Source organism: Protopterus annectens, chromosome 4.part0 (genome assembly GCF_019279795.1).
Source record: "Protopterus annectens isolate FY-2018-M chromosome 4.part0, PAN1.0, whole genome shotgun sequence".
Classification (NCBI taxonomy): Eukaryota; Metazoa; Chordata; order Ceratodontiformes; family Protopteridae; genus Protopterus; species Protopterus annectens.
Window position 1 is genome coordinate 1,892,146,665 of NC_056733.1, and position 17,940 is coordinate 1,892,164,604.

Genomic DNA, 17,940 nt, shown 5'->3' on the forward strand with positions numbered 1-17,940 from the left:
AGCTAGAATTCAGAAAGCAGAAGACAATCTGATGAAGAAGATTTGGGGGCAGACAGGAAGATGGCAAGAGAAAATAAGCACATTCAGCAAAGAGATGGATGGAATGTGTGAGATAAGAACTGCAAAAGTCAGGCATGACTGTTGAAGGAGGTAGGAGAATGGCACTGAAATGAGAGAGAGAGAGAGAGAGAGAGAGAGAGAGAGAGAGAGAGAGAGAGAGAGAGAGAGAGAGAGAGAGAGAGATGGCAACAATTGACTCGATACCCCTAACCCATGTAGAAAGTGGGGAAAAAAGGTTTACCTCTTCACAATGAGTTATCTATTAATTTATTTAACATTTCTTAGCCAAATAAGTGGACTGGTCCACTGACCCATTTCAGTCATAACCCAGGTCAAATAGACAATACATCCACAAAATTTAAGACATCTGGCAAGAGAGCAATCCACATTACTTCATAAAACACAGAGATAGCACAAGTTCACCACAAACCATCTTACTATGAAGCAGCATATAGCGTATTGTATAAGCATTTATGACATGCAATAATAAAGTAGCGTATAACAAGAATATGAAAATAATACAGAATATGATATACTTGTACAGTTGAAACAAGTATATAAGTAAGATCATGACTGGTGTATAGAAATAGTTATCTCAGATTTAGCAGTTTGATTCTTTTGATCAGAATAGGGAATTTGCAATGTTATGGGAAATAATAACACAGACTTCTCTTTTTCTCATTCTTTCTACATATTCTACACTATCAGCTGAACTGTTAGCGATTAAAACAGTTTTTAGTGTTTTGATGGAATGATATTTCAATTTATTTCTCAGGTGAGTATACGTTGTTTTATGTACATTATTTCTTTAATAAATATGTGTTTATGATATCTATTAGTCAACTATTCCATAAAGATTTTTTTCTCATTTATGTGATGTTCCGGATGCATAAAAGCTGATTGGAGTGTTTCTTTTTGTCCCCAACCAGCTCAGTACCAGGGTAGCATGGTGCTTGGAGGTTTTTCCTTTTGTGACCATTAAGAATCTTCACTTTTTTATTTGCTTCCCATCTTTTCTCGCATATTATGCATGTAGCATATATTGCATGATGTAGTGTTTGGCATTACTGCAGCTTTCTCCAGCCACATAATCTGCCTGGCATGTTGAATTTTCTTACGTTTTATTACAATATACCTAATTAAGTATTTGTAAGGTGTATTTCTAAACACTGAGACTTTGATCTTTGGTACTGTGTTCCAGTGTTCCCAGTTTACATTAGATTCATATGTAGTACATATGTTTTAGACCTTTTATATGTGTCAGTTCTTGATTAATTTTGATAATAAAAGGGCATTGAAATGCTTGTTCTTTATGTGCTTTTTCTTTGTAGGTTACTTACATCAGTGATAACTCACATCATAACCATTTATGAAATAGTTCTTTTGGTATATTCAAAGTTAAAAGCAGATTTTACCAGGTCAGGAAAATGATACTATGATATGCTAATATAATGATTGCGATCAAAGCTTTTTGGGAGTTATTTCATTGGAAAAAGGGGAGGGTGTGTGTGCTTCATTTTATACTTTTTACTTTTCAGAGGAACAAATGTTGTATCCATGGTCTTTGATTCACCTAGTTTAGTCAGCCTTACTAAACTGATGACTGAACCATCTTTTTCGAGTAGTATTCTTTACATATGTGATATCCGGCCAATACCCCACTGGACTGCCAACAATTAAATGACGTCCTTCACTATCCTGGATCAGTAACTATGGAGCTTCAGTCCTCACTACTGATGCCAATATGAGAATGCCACTTAAACAGAAGTAATATTTCACAATTTTCCCCTAACAGCACAAGAGGAACATGCTCAATTTTCTGGGACTGGACTATATACCTTTGCCAACCCAAATGTATTTTCTTATTACACCCTTCAGAGCAAAGTGTCCCAGTTTAAGACCTCTAATAACACTCACACTCAAAGTAAATTTAAGTCTCAGACATCCAAGCATGTCTGGGAAAGCCTGACACAGACTTCCAGCTGTGTCTCTTTCCCAAAATAATATGGTAATGCTGCCACTAATCAGAGTGTCTTCATGCCCTTCTAAAGGGGTGTCCAATTATGAAAATTAATTATCAAAATAAATAGCTATGACCAGAAGATCTAGGCATTTGAGATGACCTGGGGAGTATCAAACAGGTAGAAATGCTCTAATCTCTAAAGAAACACATTGGTTTCCAGCCACAATGTAAAGTAATAAAAAACATTTAATAATAAATAAGTAACATGATTACAAGATTGTAAATCAATAACTCTCAATAAACACTGGAATTCAATCACAAGAAATGTAAAATTAAACTGCAGGATAGGAGTCCATTATTCTAGAAAAACACTATCTTAATAACTAAGCTTTTCTGATCTAACTAAAGAATACTGTCCCTGATCTACTCTAAGATATAATAGCAAGGCCAACACAAGCTTACAGTTTTTTTTTGGTGAATTCTCTTTTCTTGGTGTCCACTGACTGCCCAGTACTTGATAAACTGCAGTCTCAACTGTCTAATTTCAAAATATAACAGTCAGCTATTTAAATGATCTCTTAGCAACCAGAAACATTCTAATGACATCACTCACCATTTAGCTGATTCTCTTCACAGTTTGTACTTTAGAATGTTCCTCTCAAACATGCACAGTTAGAAATGTATCAAAGCAGTGACAGATTCTTTAAACATTCTGTTCAAACAGAAAAATATTTAAAACTTATTTAGATTTTCACAAATAGGCATGCTGGCATACAATACAAGTTAATGTGAGAATATGCACAAATCTCCTGCCAGACATGGTGACATGGATGACAGTGTTTTCAGTTTCTTCACAACATACATACATGCATCACATGGGTGATTTCAACTACCCTGCCATTAACTGGGAAAACTACTCGTGTACCAACACCTTTGCCCAGCAGTTCTTGGAATTCATAAATTCCAATGCCCTGGATCAACTAATCCATAGTCCCACCAAGGGCTCCAATATCCTAGACCTGGTCATTACCAATGTGGGAAATCGATGCTCCACAACTATGGTCATCCCCTTGTTGGTCATGTTTGACCATAAGCTAATCACCCTTGATATCCACATCCTTCCCTCACCCCCCAGTAAGGAAACATCTGTAAAAAACTTCTCCAAAGCCACTCAAGTCAGAAGTGGCAAACTTCATGACACCCATGCAGATGGGAACTGAAAGTTCGACTGCTGAATCCTACACTATTGCACTGTACAAGTACATCCACTCATGCATGAATTGTGCCATCCCAAATAGAACCAAGATGCTCTCCTCCAAAAAAAGGAAGCCAATCTGGTGGTCCCCTGCCATAAACAAACTTTACAACAAAAGGAAGAAACTGTTGCAGAAAAGAGGAGAATCCCAGGATGCAAAAAATTCCCTTAATAGCCTCAGTAAGAAGCTGAGATCCCTCATAAAATCCTTCAAAGCTAGTTACGAAAATAAAATTGTCAAAGATTCCAAAGACAACCACAAGGCATTCTATAGCTATGTCAAGAATCTAAATGACAATGCTCAGATCTGCTCTAAGCTACAGCAGAATGGCATTAAATATACTGATCCCAAGGATATTGCCAATATCCTGGCAGATCTATTCAGTGCCAACTTCACCCCCCTCTCACCCCCTAAAGGACCCATCTCAATACTGAAAGATTGCCAACTTCCGGTAATAACGACAATACAGGTAAAAACCACACTCTCCAAAGCTAAGAATACAGTATCCATGGGACCAGGCAACATCCCGGGCTGTGTACTACATGAACTAAAAAATGAACTGGCACCTCACCTAAGTGTCATGTGTAATCAAAGCCTCACCTTAAGCTTCTTGCCCACTGAGTGGTGCACAGCTACAGTTATCCCACTCCACAAGGAGGGATCCACCTTGGATCCTGGGAACTACCGCCCCATCAGTCTGACGAGCCTGATCTGCAAGGCCAGTGAATGTATTATAATGGAAGTTATGAACAAAGACACTGGCAACATTCAAACACTGGACCCCACCCAGTTTGGGTTCGTGAAGGGACGATCTTGTCTCCTGAACCTGATTGACTACTTCAAATCAGTCTCCAGAGCTGAAGATGAGGGTAAGGCAGTCCACACAGCCTATCTGGACCTCACCAAGGCCTTCGACACCATCTCCCACCATTATCTGGAATAATAGATAAACTTACTAAGGTGGGCATTAATCCCTATGTCACTTGATGGGTTGCCAACTGGCTTACTGACAGAACCCACACTGTAAAAGTAGCCGACTCCAAATACAGGTCCAGACAAGTGACAATTAGAGTACCTCAGGGTTCAGACCTGGGATCGCTCTTGTTTGGCATCTACTTCTCTAAAGTACAGGCCAACACTAAGGGACACTGGCTAACAAAGTTCACAGATGACTGCAAACTGGGAGCCATTATTGAATCCCCAAAATAATGTGGATATTCTACAAAAGGGCCTTGCAGAAACAGATGCTTGGTGCCAGAGCCATGGGCTCAAGCTCAATGCAAGAAATGTATAGTTATCCCCTTTGGGAAAAAAAATGTACCTGTGAATTACCACATAGGTGGCAGTACACTAAACACCAAAAGTTTTATAAGAGACTTAGGGACACAGGTGGACAGTGGTCTCACCTTCGATAACCACATCTCCGCAACAGTCAGGAAATCCTTCTATGTAGCACACCTCATCACTAAGGGCTTTTCATCTAGAAAAAAGGAGGTCATTGTCCCACTGTACTCATCCCTCATTAGACCCATTATAGAATACAATGCCCCATTTGGTATGCACCTCTCAAGACATCTGCAACAACTGGAAAGGCCACAGAAATACCTCACTAAAAGAATCACAGGCCTAAAGCAGATGCCCTATGCTGACTATCTAAAAAAACTCCAGCTAAACTCTGTCATATATCGTCTTCTCAGAGGCGATCTCTGCTTGACATACAAGGCAGTGTCAAACCCAGAGCTGTTTGACATGCTACGCTTAAAGAAATCCCAATCCCTCAGAACCACACGCTCTAGGGATCTAAACCTTGTCATCACAATGAACAAAACATGCTGGAGGGATAGGTTCTTGACCAAGAGACTTCCAGACTCTGGAACAGACTGCCCATACATGTCAAGCAGAGTGCCTCTTTGGCCCTCTTTAAAAGGAACCTTGACGATTGGATGGGAGATAGGAAATTCACCCCGGGGATCATGACATTTGCCCTGCTAGACAGGGGTCTAGGGAAGTAAATATTGTGGGATGAAATAGCCAGGGAATTGTTATGGCTAGGCTTGTATAGGCCCTAGGGCCGATAGCCTAGTACCAAACTATGAACCATACATACATACATACATACATGCATACATGCATATATGCATACAAATATACCAAGCATTGGGCATTAATGCCCTTCTAGCCTGCCAATGTACCAAAACCCTTGTTTCTATAGTATGTCAAGGCTGTTCTTAAAAATATCTAAACTAGTGCTTGCTTTAAAGTAATTTGGTAGTATGTTCCTCGCATCATCTACTCTGTCAGAGAACCAATTAGTATACTTCTCATTCCACTAGAATCTTCTACGTAGGTTGTCTGATGATTCTATATTACTTTTTGATAACCTCAAAATATTCCCAGAAGTAGTCTCTAAATGTCTTATATACCTGAATAAGATCTCCTCTTAGATATCTATGAGACACTGTACAAGTTCAGATATTTTAGTCTTTCATGACAACTGAAATTTTCATATCCATGGATGCCCATGGTTTATTTCTGCTGTACTCTTTCCAGTGTACTCATGCTTGTTTTCTTATAAGGCTTCCATATTGTTATTTCATACTCAAGTTTGGGTCTAATGTAAATAGCAAACAATGTCTTAATCATTTCTAATTTCCCAGTCTTTATAAATATTTTTATAAAACCTATAGTTGTATAACTATCATTAACCAATTGGCTGATATGATTAGAAAAACTCAAAGCTGGCTCTACCCATATACCCAGGTTCTTAAATGTATCTACAGTTTCAATTACTGTGTGCTGTTTTAAATATTCACTTTTCAGTTTATGTCTCCCAAATCTCATATGCTTAGTTTTTGATGTATTTATCAGCATATTATTCTCCTGTGCCCAAATGGTCAGTTCAATCAAGTTATTTTGCAGACATGCGTTATCCTGTAACACATGTAATTAGTTTACCCAATTTCAGGTCATCTGCATACAGACTGTAGAACAACTCAGATGAAAAAGGTAGGTCTGAAATATACAATCTGAGCAAGATTACTGTCAGCACTTAAAAATGGCCTTTTTTGTTTTCTTAGCTCCTCGTTATTATCTGTCCTATGTTTGTTGAGCATAATACTGAAATATTAAAAAGATATGTATCAAAATGGATTTTTTAGTAGAATTGTTTTAGCCATTATAACTGACATAGTGGAGTTTTGTATTTTAGACCAAAAACATGCTTGTATTTTAAAAGGCATGGGTACAGCAACTGTATGTGACCAGCTAAATAAAGCTCATAGCAGTGCTTTTTTGTAAAACAAAGCAATATCAAAGATTATTGTTTGCCTGAATGAAGCAGTTAAAAACATGAATAATATGTCTCTATAGCTGGCAGTCTACCACTCAACTTCCATGTGGCATTTGATGCTATACAATGACCCTTTCTCTATTCCACTATGCAAAACAAGGGGAACATGTGCACTAATTGAATATGCATGCTGCTCATTGCACCTTTTTGTGGGCATCAATAGTGTTCACAGCCATGGAAAGGTGCTTGTATGCACAAGTACAGAATGGCTTCCCTATAGGCAAACCTAAGATACAAGCATGTGCTGTAGCCCTGAAATATTAATGGCAAGTACAGTGAAATAATTTTAAAGGAAGGGAAGTGAAATGGGGGAACTGCACAGAAATAATAATGGTTTGTACTGCTTAATTAATTATAAGAAGGAGAAATGGGTAAAGTGCATGCATATACTGTAGGCAAATGTGCTGAAATGACAAAGAAGCATTTCTAACATAAATCCTGACATACTGATGTAACGATAATTAATGTCAATGACAATACCTGAGCTATGCACATAAATAAAAATAGACATGCTAAGAAAGTATGTGATTGGGATATAATGCTGCAGTGTTAAAAAAAGGAAGTTAAATGGGGTAAACATATTCATAAAATGCTGAGTTGAAATAACAGTTAGCAAGGACAGAAGATGAATGCAAAGACTGCAGTTATTGCATATGAGATGTAAATACAGGAAATGTATGCTTGCAAGCCAACACCATTACTGTATCTTCCACCTCAGCATGTATGCACAAGAATAAATGAAACTTACAGTTACAATGTAGTGCACATGAGAAATGGACATGTTTTTGCAAATAAATGCCAGTGGCACCCATAGAAAAAGGTTTTATCACTTATAATAATGTAATGGGCAAGCAAGTGTTGTACAATCATGTAAATGCTAAATTGTAATATAATAGCAGTCAACATACATAATTGATGAATGACAACACAGATCTGATGACATTTCATGAGTTCAAGCTTTCCACTGATAATTTGCAAATATCTCAGACATTGCTATACTATGCATGCTCAAATGCAATCACAGGGAACAGTAACGTAACAGCAATTCAACAGCACCAACACAGCAGAAAGTGACATAACAGACATCCAATGACAGTTTTGATGGTCTGTCAGCATACCATACAGTAAGAAATGGTTAGGGAAGCTTTCAACTGCCACTGAGTTCTATAATGTGATGAAAACAATTGCAGTAATAAATACATTTTTGGATGAAGACATGAAATACAGAGCATAGTTGTTTTGGAAATAGGCAATGCCTGTGAGCAATGAATGACATAATAAACATTTGCATCATGTCATTTTTGAACACATGCCAGGACAGATATCAGAGAGATGCATACCAATCATGGATGCCACAGAAATATGCATATCAGTTATGTCATGAAGAACACCCTTGAAGGGCTTACTGCTCTTTCCTGTCATAAGGGGTATGGATGACCTACCTTGTAGGAAAGTAGCCTGAAAAAGGTGGCCCTCTGACTGTGCCATAGCTATTGTTTGGATGTTAGACACAGCTGTCCAACACAGTTGTCTGACTGACAGATGTTATCAGATTCAATCGCCTGCCTATGATACTAGGCTCTCTACAGATCTCTGTATTGACTGCATGTACTACAGGAGATAGCAATGGAGGCTGTCACAAACTACTGAAATTAATGTGTGCAGTAAGAAAGGAGTTATGGATATAAGATGAGCAATCTAGTTTAGTCAGAATGCTGAAGATGAGCAATACAATTTACTGTCCACACAACAGTGCGCAGTACAATATTAATGTTTCTTTGCCAAGGAAGCTGTTTCCATTGTGTAGTACACACACTGTACCAGAATTAAACCACAGTTTATCTGTGTAGGTATGCTATACAAACCGGGACTGAATGCACATGCCACAGGAGCACGGACAAGATGACATCCCCTGAATATCTTTTTCACTACCATGCAACCACATGTGATGATATATCTTTGTCCAGCATAAATGAATAAGAATAACTAGATACAATGGTGTTTGTGTAATGTTAGTACATTTATATAATGTTGCCCTTTCAGGAATTGAACAGCAAGCTATGTGACTCTAATAACTAATGATGAATCAGAAGCACCACAATGGAAGTCTTAACACAAGGGTGACATTCCACCAGTGCTAATTTATTGCATCATCTGTATGTGTCATAAACTATCTGTAAACTATGAAAATGATCCACAACAATGCAATGTACTCCAAAATGTAAAGAAAGCAATGACAGTCACGGAAAAACAGTTCAAACACAATTTAATTAAGCACTTTTCCTTCAGTTCGTAATTTGAACTTCATCAGATGTCATTATTTTCTTTACATTTTGATAAAAAATCTGTAAGACAGACACACACACACACACTCACACACACACACACACACACACACACACACACACACACACACACACACACACACACACACACACACACATTTCCTATGCAATTTGTTTGTGTCTTTCGGCTTTTCCCAGTTAGGGGTCGCCACTGCGGAACTCCGGTCCGCTAATGATTGGCAGTAGATTTTTACGTACTGGCTTGCTGGGCCTAACACACAACCTTCAGCGAAGGAATGCCCATTCACGCATGTTGCCACACAGAAGACGCTCTAACTGAGAATCGAATGGGCAACGTCTAACTGTGAGGCGATAAAAAATTTTCAAGTTAAAACCAAATCACAAGTAATTGTTCTAACAATACCAAAGTATTGCTAAAAGGAACCAACACATGAGTAAAGTCAATGGAGGCATGAGAAAATGTAGGGCATGTTAGTATTGCAAATATATTCATGAGGGTAGGTTATTAAAACTAACCACTTGAGATTTTGAGTTTAAATTAGAATACTACTGTGACTGCAATACTAGAGGAGTGGTATACTTAAGCAATAACCCACACCTGGGTGTGGATAAAGCTGGATTTACCCATGGTTGGTGTGGTTTGGTCATGAAGGCAAAGCCTGAGTGACCAAACAAAGACAACCGTGGGTAAATCCAGCATTATGCACACCGAGAAGTGGGTTATTGCTATTATACAATGACATTATTTAAGAAAAAAATACTTACTTTTCTTAAATAATGTCCTAGTATCACTGTGCTGTGCTGTCCTTCCACTGCTGGACAGCTCCGCTTTGCCATTGCTGATATACTGTGCATGTGTTTGGAACTTACGTTCCCATGTATACCCAGTACTACATCAGTGCTTGGGAAAGTAAGCAACGGAGTAAAAAAGATCTCCATTTCTACACTTTTTTTTTTTTAAACCCTTAAAATTAAAGAATATATCGACGGAAAAAAGTCCGAGCGATCGGACCTTTTTCCGTTGTGTATTCTCAATGGGCACGCTGGTTGGGCTAGCCAATCAGCATGCTCGTTTTACAATGTTACTGGCCAGTCATTGTATAATTATTTTTCTTAGATTCTTGTCATAGTTTCTATGTGGGTAAGAAAGAATGTGCCCGGAAAAAAACAATGTATGAACATTTTTATGATATCAGCAATAGTTATCTGAACAATGCATTGGTTAGACACAAAATGAATTGTGGAAACTGTAATAAATTTTAATTTGTTATTTGAAACAAGTTTCCCCCAACCCTGGAGGAGCCCTGGGAAATAAGTCTTGAATATAGAGAATTATTACGGCAAGTCAGACTTAATTCCTCTATTTCTCTTGGCTTATTTCTTTAGCTAGTTTATTACAACTAAGAGCAGTGAAGCTTTGAATTATTACAAGTTTTGGTAGTGTAAAAAAAATTATGTTATCCAATATATATTTCATTTATTTTTATTGTCCAGTTTTGATGTATTACTTGAGATTTGGTTTTAACTTGACATTTTTTTATGAACATCAGTTATTAAGGATCAATTAAGTTTTTTTTTAATTGCTAGTTGGGTTACATGTTATTACTGTTGCTTATTATTTAAATCTGTTTGTTACTATGACATGAACGTTTTGAAGAAGTCTGTACTGCATAACAGATGAAAGCACTTAACTTTCTTATGTGATTTAATCAATTATTTACTTTTTTCATCATTCTAGACCCCTCATTGAATTGTTTTGCTTTACCTGTCTGTCTTTCATTTTAACTTTTGTTCATTGGTGGTTTACCAAGGTCTCTCCCTGTTCTGGATCCTGCCTTATTTCTATTTCTCTTTTTAGTGTCTGCAAACTATGCTGTAGTACATATAATTGGAAAATTACCCCATCTCCAGGCACCTGTATTTCGGCTTTGAATGTTCTCTATCTGTTTTACTTGAGTGTATAATTCTGAACAAACCTAATAATCAGTTTTAATCTATCTTACTTTTCCTACCCTTCTACGTGTCAAAGGTCAAACCCTTAACCTTGATATTTGCTTCTAGAACTACTGTATTACTAAACTCTGTATCCATGATTCTTTTCATGAAGTTTCTACAATGTTAACCTACAGAAATCATGTATATTAATGTTTTAATTGATTTTTTTTGTCTTTTCATTTATTCTTTGTAATATTGTTATATTAGCATAGTTTGGAGTTTATCGCCCTGGGCCTCTACTGAAAATGGCATGTATCCAGTTAGATTAGCCCGGTCAACAAATGTAAAATAAAATAAATAATAAAATAAAATATCAATTCCCTTCATTTACACATTGCACCACAGAGAAAGTTACCTGACAAGAATATATTCTTTACTGATTACTTTCCAAAGGTCTGTCAATTGGTCAATGCCACAAGGGATGTTTGCATTACATAAGGCAGTTTAAACTAAATTTTTCACATTTTTTTTTAGGTAGTGAACTATGTTTTCAAGCTGCCAAATGGGGAACAAATTTAGATTAAAAAATACATATAATACTTGAAATGTGATTACTAAACAGGATTTGGACATTGCATGAAGTGACTTATTTCTCTCAATTCACTTAATTTACATTTTGTGTTACAGATCTGGACAGCTGTTGGGTGCTGAGGGCTGCGCACTAATGCTAGACATCTTTGTGCTACATAAGACAGCCTAAAATAAATTGTTTACTCTTTTCCTCAGGCAGTGAACCATGTTTGTACACTGCTGAGTGGACAGCAAATGGAAAAGGCACTAGAAAAAAATGTATGACAGAGAAAAAAGCTGACAGTAAATTAAATATGTATCAAGTCCCATTGAATATGCAAAGTAAGTTGTCCTTTCTCATTTGCCAGAAAATGTCTGGATGATTGGGATATTGCCAGTAGTAAGGATACCCATGTACGCACATAATATTAAGCACAGTGCAAACGCTGCAGGTGTATTAAACAAAGAGTGCAAACACTGCAGGTGTATTCCTCTTTCTTTATGGTGCCTCATTCTCTTTAATATGCTTTCCTTAAAGTAATGTTTATTGCCTATTTTATCTGTACCAGTGCTTAATGTACTCCATTGAAAATGCACATTTCTTAGTAAGAGGCTGTAACTCTAGCCATTAAAACAACATTTGAAAGCTAGGAATGTTACTCTCCTAACTCAGTCAACTAACTTTCAGACTTTTTACAGTATATGAAGTTAATTGTGTAGTTAATGCACTTATATCATAGTAGGGAGATTGTTTGGATCTGTAGAGATTTTGCTACTAAATACACAAAACATTTGGAGAATTGTCTGCTTTCTATACTGCCTTCTTGTCAAGGTATATTACTATTTCTTACATTATGCTTTAAGTGTAACATTAAGGATGAATTGCAATGCCCAATACAAAGCATTCATTTATCTTTCTGTTTTTTTTCTTTATCATTTACTATTGGCCTAGCCTATGTATATCAGTTATATCTGAATAACAAAGACTTTGCTACAGAATACTGACTGACCTATATTTGATAGGTTTTATTTTATTGGAATTTGAATACTTCCTGCAGATGAGTTTCGTATAACTTTGTAGCAAGTTCAGGTATTTTTACATGATGTAAACACAAAGAAATGTGTGAAGTTTGAGATATCTACCTGGCTGCCCTTCACAGCAGTAGAGATGGCATTACAATATAATATTTTTTCTACATTTCTACTTGTATGATGGGAATTATTATTGTTAATTCTGTAATATATTACGCAGTTACACAAACCTGCTCTCTGCATTACAGAACTGTTATATAGTGTTATTTTGTTACTTTTTTGTGTGTGTGTGTGTGTGTGTGGGGGGGGGGTGCTGTCCTAACTTGTGTGTAGTCATAGACAGCATTACGTTTTAAACTGTTGTGTGCATGATGGATGCATATATTCATACATACCTGAGTTCACAACCATTCTGTCTGTGTATTATATATTTATTTGTCTATTTTCTGTTTCATCTCATACAGGGATATGACACCTAAGAAGAAAGCTATACTCTGTAAGCCACCATTCACTGATGCAGAAAATGAAGTCATTATCCAGACTTTATGTTGCCATTGTGTGTTTCTCTTAGGGAGAGGTAGAGGTGACTAATCTGTCTGAGACAGGATACGGCAGCAGGTGGTTGATGACATCAGTGTGGTCGGAAGGCATGAGAGACATTACTCCCAGATCTGATAAGCTCTGCAGTTGCCCAGGAAGAGGTAGCTGCAGCAGGTAGTCCTACTACTGAGTCAAAACTAACTGAAAAATAAGAGTTGCTCTTTGCTGTCAGAAATCTAGATAGCTAAGCAGAGGATTAACACAAAATCCTTGCTGTTGGCGCTGATGTGGACAACAGACTTAGAATGACTCAAGCAGAACTTCCAGGTATACAAAATGCAAGAGTTATTGTTATATGTTTATATGTGCATATCTTATATGTCTGATATACATAGAGCCAGCGATGTGTGTTAGCCAGACAATACAGTAATAGAGAAATAGAGGATAGTATTTGGTGGTGGTGGGGATTTGACAGGTCACTAGATTTTTGTATGAGGACATTCTTAATCTGCACATGTAAACGTGATTATTATCTGTTTCATTTGCATTGTGATTCTTATCAACATTCTTTCCTTTCCCTTCCTTACATAAAGGGACATTATGTGTGCAGGCTGCAAGATCACCTGCACATGGCAAGTTCACATTTGGTTATTGTTGTTACTATATTTAAAACAAATAAAGGTCTAGCTGAGAGTAAAATTTGTGTTGCTTTTTCATCTATTATAGTTTAACATACCTTTCATATAAGAAAAGGTTTTGATCAGTTTTATTCTCTGTTTCTTTCTTTGTTGTGCTTGTTGCTTGTTGTCATAGGTGATCCTCATAGTGGCACTGTGGAACCCCTACCACCTGATGTCATAGTATTGGTAGCCTTTGATGGTGATGGTGGTGATAAAGAGGCAGAGTCTGGGGTGCAGTGAGTCAGTCTGACACTGAGGTTGTGGGTCCCACATCCCCTGCCCATATTTCAGACAAATACAGTATGCCTGTGCATACCCATGACACAGAGACCTCTGATATAGGGCAGGTTGAGGGTGAGACAGTTGATCAGGATAGTGTGGTTACACCAGATGCAGAGCTGGTTGCTTCTCCCTGCAGCCATTGTGAGGGTTAGGTGCCACAAAGGAGGGTTGGTAGAGGTGCTCAGAAGAGGCCTACTATCCACCCTCCTCCTGATGCTGTTGTGTCATTAGCTGCTACCAGATGTATGTGTTGGGCTGTAGTGAAGGCACTGGCATGTTTCAACAGGGTCTCGGAAGCGATAGTGCAAGTACTAAACATCATGCATTCTGTTTTGCATGACTCCCTGAGCTGTGTGGGTAACTCCTTGGACAGGATGAATGACACACTGGATTGGGCAGCATCTGTGATGGAATGTCTGCCTGTGGGGATGGTGGTCTTTCATATGACTGGAGAGCCACTACATACATCAGTGATCATGGTTTCCACACCAAAATGTGTTAGGCCACAGGGTCATGGTCCTGTAAGGACAGCTCATCCAGCAAACATTGCTCACATTTGGGTAGCACCCTGTCTTCTAGCCAGGGCCATAGAAGTAACAATACAACTCATGGAAGAGGTGGTTCTCATAGTTGGGTACAACAATACCGAACTGATTACTCTACCATGCATGGCTCACACCTGTCCGAGAATCCAGGATGTAGTGCTAGCACAGTACCTTATTGTGTTCATGCAGACCTACACACATACTGAAAAAATCACTTGTCCATTTCACCTCGCACACATGCAAACTGTCTACATAGTACCATTTAGTGCTATACATCTTTTGTTACTGTCCCTGAACACACTCACTTCTTTGGTGTCAGTCTTACCCTCTTACACCCATGCACCTTATGAAAATGATGATGACTGTGCCCCACCCACAGCATGTCTTTGTGACTTATGGTTGTATATATGTCTGACGCACACAGTGGATAGTTAATGCTTGCTTGCTTAATCAAAAGCTTGCATTTATCAATAAGTATTACAGGAGAAAATTTATTGATTTATTTTTCCTCCTACTCATTTGTGATTGATTGCTGATATAATTGTTGAACTTTAATGTATTTTAGATAGTATTGTAAATAAAGCAGAGGAAGTAGTAGGCACTTCAGTCTTGCTTCTTGATATAGTTATACAAATGAGGACATAATTGACCTTTTCCATGTTTTATAGATGGTGACCAACTGAAATGCTTGATGCACAGTATTGGTTAGAATACACAACTCTATATTGCAAAACTCTGACATAGGCGATATTACTGGCATAAATATACACCTCAGACAAATGCTCTGCTTAGGAGCTTATATATATATATATATATATATATATATATATATATATATATATATATATATATATATATATTTCCATATAAGAGTAATCTGTTACTTAACCTTCTTATTTTTGTTACAGGTTACACACTGACATTGTAATTACTACATGTAACAATTGTGTCCTTGGGGGTTGTCCCTGTGTGATGCTCTCAGAACACTGCTATTACATGGTTAAGTAAAGGTTGTGGAGTATGACAGGCAATGGTTTTCTTATCTGTATGTGTGTGGGGCTGCTAGGCTTTGACCTAGGTAGAGTTTGTGTGTGTTATCCTCTGCCTGTTAGCCAGAGCCAGGGCATACCATGTATGACTACATCTGCCAGCACCATCTGCAGCTGGTGGTTCTCCCTCAGACTCCTCATCTGTATCTACTGCTGCTGCTGGCCCTGCCTGTGGTCCTGTCCCTTCTTATCCTTGTTGAAAGTGTTTCTTGATAATTACGTTGTGTAATATGGCAGACTGTAATTATTTTGGCAGAAGTGCCTGGGTCATACTGAAGTGCATCTGCTGATGTATCTAGACACTGGAATCCTGATTTGAGCAATCTGAACAAATGTACTATGATATTCCTAGTTTGAGTGTGGACCTCACTGTATCCTTGCTCACTAGGGTTGTGCGGGGTTTCTCGTGTGTCATGGGCTAGGGAATCCTTGTTCAGTAGGGTTGTGTGGGGTTCCTCGTGTGTCATGGGCTAGGGTATCCTTGCTCAGTAGGGTTGTGTGGGGTTCCTCGTGTGTCATGGGCTAGGGTATCCTTGCTCAGTAGGGTTGTGTGGGGTTCCTTGTGTGTCATGGGCTAGGGAATCCTTGCTCAGTAGGGTTTGTGGGGTTTCTCGTGTGTCATGGGCTAGGGTATCCTTGCTCAGTAGGGTTGTGTGGGGTTTCTCGTGTGTGTCATGGGCTATGGTATCCTTGCTCAATAGGGCTGTGTGGGGTTTCTCGTATGTCATGAGCTAGGGTATCCTTGCTCAATAAGGCTGTGTGGGGTTTCTCTTATGTCATGAGCTAGGGTATCCTTGCTCAGTAGGGTGTATGGCGTTTCTCGTGTGTCATGGGCTAGGGAATCCTTGCTCAGTAGGGTTGTGTGGGGTTTCTTGCGTGTCATGGGCTAGGGAATCCTTGCTCAGTAGGGTTGTGTGGGGTTTCTCGTGTGTCATGGGCTAGGGTATCCTTGCTCAGTAGGGTTGTGTGGGGTTTCTCGTGTGTCATGGGCAAGGATATCCTTGCACAGTAGGGTTGTGTGGGGTTTCTCGTGTGTCATGGGCTAGGGTAACCTTGCTCAGTAGGGTTGTGTGGGGTTTCTCATGTGTCTTGGGCTAGGGTATCCTTGCTTAGTAGGGTTGTGTGGGGTTTCTCATGTGTCATGGGCTAGGGTTATCCTTGCTTAGTAGGGTTGTGTGGGGTTTCTTGTGTGTCATGGGCTAGGGAATCCTTGCTCAGTAGGGCTGTGTGGGGTTTCTCAGATGTCATGAGCTAGGGTATCCATGCTCAGTAGGGTTGTGTGGGGTTTCTCGTGTGTCATGGGCTAGGGTATCCTTGCTCAGTATGGTTGTGTGGGGTTTCTCGTGTGTCATGGGCTATGGTATCCTTGCTCAGTAGGGTTGTGTGGGATTTCTCGTGTGTCATGGGCTAGGGAATCCTTGCTCAGTAGGGTTGTGTGGGGTTTGTCGTGTGTCATGGGCTAGGGAATCCTTGCTCAGTAGGGTTGTGTGGGGTTTCACATGTGTCATGGGAAAGGGAATCCTTGCACAGTGGGGTTGTGTGGGGTTTCTCGTGTGTCATGGGCTAGGGTATCCTTGCTCAGTAGGGTTGTGTGGGGTTTCTAGTGTGTCATGCTAGGGCTCCATTGCATAACCAGCATCCCAACTAGATGCCCTTGATAAAAGTCATCCCTAGCAAACCTGATGTACAGCTGATGCATGCTTCAGCTTTTGTGTGACACTGCAATTGTGTGAGCTACTTTTTCCCCTTTCATAGCTTTTCTTTTATTCTCCTTTTGGTTGTTTGGCCATATGTTTGGTCATAGAAACTGTCTGGATTACCTGTGCAGGCATTGTAGATGATCCCTTAGGAATTATAGACAACCTGACAGTTTGTAAAGTGGAAGCCCTTTTCTGTTGATGTACCTCCTTCCCTGTTCATCAGGTGGGTCTTTTATTTCCATATGCGTGCAATCTTTGGCCCCAACACTTCAGGGAAGTGTGCTACTGCATATAATTCCTGTAAGGTTGTTGCTCTGTCCTGTGGGGTGCATAGGAAACAGATGTGATCCTTTGCATGTAGTAGCATTACATTTAAAAAGTGATGTAATATTCTTGAGGCTGATGGCTGTGATACCCATAATATAGCCCATTTGGGTCTCTGGAAAGTGCCAGTAGCTACATTACATAATAGTACACATACCTTTGTTTCCACTGGGATGAGTTCTCCATGATTTCTCTGTGGCCTAAGGTGGGGGCGACAGAAGTTGCATATTTCCTCCAGTGTTTCCCTGTCTACCCTGTATGTCTCAGCATTTTCTGTGTCATATAGTCCATGATAAGTCAAATGACTTCTAAACATCCTCCTTCTTGACCAAGGTCAGGCAGCTGCAGC